We start from the raw sequence: 4,738 nt of genomic DNA, 5'->3' as shown, positions 1-4,738 counted from the left end.
ATAAGTTTCCATAAAATATGATTAAATTCAATGGCTTTATCAAAGGCCGTTATGAAGGGTACCTCTAGGAAACCCAGACTCGAGGTCTCTGCCAGATATGACATTATCAAAACTCAACCGCAGAAACACATCCTGCAGATCTAATGAAGTTGCTAATTTCATGCACGAGTCTTCCAGGACTGAAATTAGTCTTTTGAGGAGGATTAGGGTTTCCATTTTATTTATGTTATGCCCTCCTGAATTCCCTCTGGCCACCGCCTTCCTCTAACACTTCTAGAGCTCTCCATCCACAGTGAATAAACTGTAGACAGAATTGAAATAACATCCCTTGGTGAAACTAGGGAACTCGGTTTTCAGAATGTACTCTAAATTTTGCAATTTAGAACTGAGAATTGCTTCCTTTGAATCTGAATGTTCCGTTAGTTCGGCTCATTGTTCCCATCGCCCACTCATATCTGTTTCTCACATTCCACAGCAATGACAACAACATGCCAAAGATGGGCCAATTCACCTTGTTTCTCCTCAGTTGCACCAATATGTAACGAAAAGTCCCATCAACCACATTATCTCCATCTCTACACTTTTCTCATTCATCCACACAGCAAAACATCTAATCGTTTATCAACCCTGGAAAGGATTAAAGTGCTTTGAATATAGATTGTCGGTTACTGATAATTTCACTTCATCTCACCATTATTATTATTCCCAAACAATTTAATGCATAACTCCTAAATCCAACTAATCCCTTTATATCAGCAATGTTGGTTAAAGAGTTGTCATGGCACAGGGGAGAAGTAGAATTTTATTTGCAATATTTGTTAAAGAGTTGTCATGGCATGCGAAAAGTGGTTAGGATCCGAGGGGCTATATCACAATTTTCATGTCTCCATTTCAAACTATACAAAAATACCAAAATAAAAAATAAAATAAAAAATTAAAAGTAAACATTAACATTACCCTGTCTATATTAAACGTTAAATCATTACCTTTATTATGGTAACAATTCTAATGACTATTACATCATTCGATTCAATGATTTGATTTTCTACTGTAGAGCTAAGTTAATGATATCCGTAATACTGACAGTCCCATATTAGTCTCAATAAATTGACATACACACTAGAACTGGACACATCAGCTTGTGCATCGAGCTTATCACACTCTGGTTATCTTGGCAATTAATCTCCATGCTATGTCATGTTAATGAGCATTGCAGACTCGTCAGAGCTTCTCGGGATCCTTTGCCGCATCGACGGTAGTGGACATAGGATCTTGATCCTACGGCTGGGCGCTTTCTAGAAGGCTATTTGTTCTCTCTTGTTGGGTTTCACGGCTCATTTCACTTTCTCCTTCCTTGCGCCATGCTCGGCTCTCCTTCTCCTCCTACGAATGGCTTGACTTGCAACCTTTGATCACGATGTGGTTGGCATGTCTCAGAAGTGGGGTCGAGGGGTTCTTGATCGTGGAAAGCGTGTTTCTCAACCGGTTACCTAGGTGAGAAATTCTCCACTGAGGTTTTTGCGACGTATTTCTTTAATTATCTACAGGGTTTGTTTGTTGATTACAATTTTCCTCGCAATTCTCTGCAGGTATGGTGGAAGCGGAACCGCGGGTTACGAGCTGCTAACAATGGTATTGCAACTTCCATACCTGGCTTGAGCGCTTGAGGGTTTTTGGGTAAGCACCATTGGCACCCTACCTAGGCTTTTGATCGAGAAGTAAAGTCTCTCGGGTTTAAGATTGAGGGTTTAGCATCAACCCTTCCAGGGGAGCTAGCTCGGGTTTAATTTTTGTTCTGCAACTAGATGAAATCTCCATGTCAAGTTATACACCAGTCTTCTTGTATTTTCCTGGTGGAGATCTTCTCTTTTGTTTAAGTTGTAACTATATATGGTTGTTGACCGGCTGTGGTCCTATATCTAAGGCTGCGCTATAGATTGGTTCCATTTTAACTCGGGTCAAGACTTGTTAAGTTTTGTAATAAAGGACAGAGATCGTTTAATTTTTACTTGTTTTCGATTCAATGCAGCTCTAATTTCCTTGAAATGTGATTTTGTAATTAATTTTCTTTTGTAGCTGGAAATTACATATGCTTTCTTCATCTTATTAACAGCACTACTATTATTCAATTTGTCTGTAAAATTTTCATGAGAAATGATTATTCTGGGTGTATTTGTCCGCCACTTTAAATTTCCTTGTTTAATTCTGTAGTAGAATTTCTGGTCTTGAGCATGGGTTCACTATTACTTTGCGGAAATGCACAAAGTATCAGGGTTTCTACGCTACGGTTATGATTCTTGAAACTTCCAAGAACCGAGGCATGAAAGTTAACTCTGTTATTGTTTGTCACTTTAGGGTCTCATATTCCTGTGAATAGGTTGGAGTACAGGGTTCTAGGCTTCTAAGTTTAGTAGTTTCGCCTAAAATATTGCTACCCATTATGGCTACAGAAGTAGACCCTGTTATTGTTCTCGATAGCTCATTCCCTATTTCTCGTTCGAGCTTGCTGATAGTTTCGCTTATGTATGAATTATTCTCTCTACTGTTTGTGCTAGCAACTTTAGTAGTTTCCTCTGGATTCTTGTATTTCTTGGTTCTTAGTACACCTAGTTCGAAAATTACATGGGTTCTTAAGTTTATACAGGTTCTTATAATTACACAGAATTCTTATGTTAAGTTCATACACTTATATTACACAGTATGCTTAGGTTAAGTTCATGCACCTATATTACACAAAATTCTGAAGTTTAAATAGGTTCTTGTATTCACATAGATTATCTAAAAGACTTAACCAGTTTGATTCCAAAGTTACAGACCATACCACTAATCTTTTAACAAATATATGACTGATTTGCACAGTCTCAAGGCTATAGATAGTGCCAACCTATCTATCTCACCTATTCTGGTCAGATAGTCATTCTCTACCATTAATGTCTACAACAAATAAATAATTTGTGTTGTTCAGTTAAGAACTAATGTACTTCTATGGTTAATAATTTTTGGTATAGAAAGTATCCAATACACATAGAATTATAAAACCCTACTGACATTTTTTTTCAAATATTTATAAGTTTGGGAGCTCGCTCCCTCTACACCATTAACCATTATTTAAAGCACATCAGTACTTTATCACAGTGTGGATGTAGAAAGTACTGCTTACCTTTATTTTCTAAATAGTAAATCCCAACGATCATAGTCACCTTTTCATCATCTGCTTGTCAATCCTCGCGACCATGAGATTCGTCTTCAAGACCAAATCTCCCCCCAAGCCTGCTGCAAGACTACTGTCTTCAACAAATTTTCGTTCTCAATGCTGATGCTATCTGGTCATCACCAGAGTTAGCATTTTCCCCCTTACCGTCTGACATTATAGCATGATTTTTCCTCCCCTCACCCCCTTTTCCTTGGAGCATTTCTTAGTTAGGGGAGGCAGTTAGTGTTTTTTCCGGCAACTTCATCTTTCCAACGTCTTTCATGAGAAGTTACAAAATCTATTATTACTCAATCATTTTCTAGCTTCAAAAATTAACAATATTATTCAACCAAACAGAGAATATTAACAATATTATCCAATTTGTTTTCTTACAGTGGTAAATAAAATATTTATAGTTTTTCTGGGAACATTACATCTTCCCCCCCTGATATCAAACATCGTCCCGATGTTTTCCAGCCTCAAACAGCTTTGGATAAGCTTCTTTCAAGAGTTGTTCATCCTCCTAGGTGGCCTCGTATGGCCCAAAATGCTGTCATTGCACTTTAACCTGGGTGATGGCTCGTTTCTGTAGCGTTACTTCTCTCCATTCGAGTCTATTCAGCGGTTCGACCAAGAATTCTCCTTCCAGTTCGACCTGAAACAACATAATTTAAAGTCAGTTTTGCCTTTAACATCACAATTAATTGGTCTACTTAAGATTCTTCTTTACCTGTACATCTTGCCAACTGAGTATGTGCTTAGGATCATAAACGTATCTTTTTAATACTAACACATGGAAGACATTCTGGACCTGAATATGGCTTGGTAGGGTGAGCTGGTATGCCACTGGCCCAACCCTCACTAAGATTTGAAATGGTCCACAAAACCGAGGTGCTAGCTTGTTGCATCCACTCCATTGTAACGTACTCCTTTTTGTTTGAATTCTCACATACTCATGATCCCCCACTTGATACTCTTTAAAATTTCTCTTCTTATCGGTGAAACTCTTTTGCCTATCTTGGTTTGCCTTCAAGTTGGATCGTACCTTCTTAACCATTTCTTCCATCTCTTTTAGCATTTTTGGCCCTAGCATTAACTTGTCCTCTTGGCCCCCCAGCTGGAGGGTGTGCGGAATTTTCGTCTGTACAGAACTTCAAACGGGCTCATCTGCAAGGAAGTGTGATAACCGTTGTTATATGCAAATTCGACCAAGTGCAGATAGTCCTCCCATTTAGATGGTTGTTGCATTACATATGACCTCAGCATATCTTCTACTACCTGATTCACCCGTTCGGTTTGTCCGTCTATTTGAGGATGATAGGCAGTACTAAAGTTTAATTGAGTCCCTAACCCTTCAAACAGAGTTTTCCAAAAAGCTGAGGTAAATTTCACATCACGGTTAGAAATTATAGTTTTTGGTAGCCCATGCAGCCTGAAAAGCTTTTGTATAAAAATATGGGCAATCTGCACTGCTCTATAAGTGGATTGTACTGGGATAAAATGAGTTGATTTTCTTAATTTGTCGACCACCACCATTATGGAATC

This window comes from Pinus tabuliformis, chromosome X (assembly GCF_031772625.1).
Source record: "Pinus tabuliformis cultivar Carrire ecotype Pingquan chromosome X, CPIR1, whole genome shotgun sequence".
NCBI classification, from domain to species: domain Eukaryota; kingdom Viridiplantae; phylum Streptophyta; class Pinopsida; order Pinales; family Pinaceae; genus Pinus; species Pinus tabuliformis.
This window is presented reverse-complemented; position numbering follows the sequence as displayed.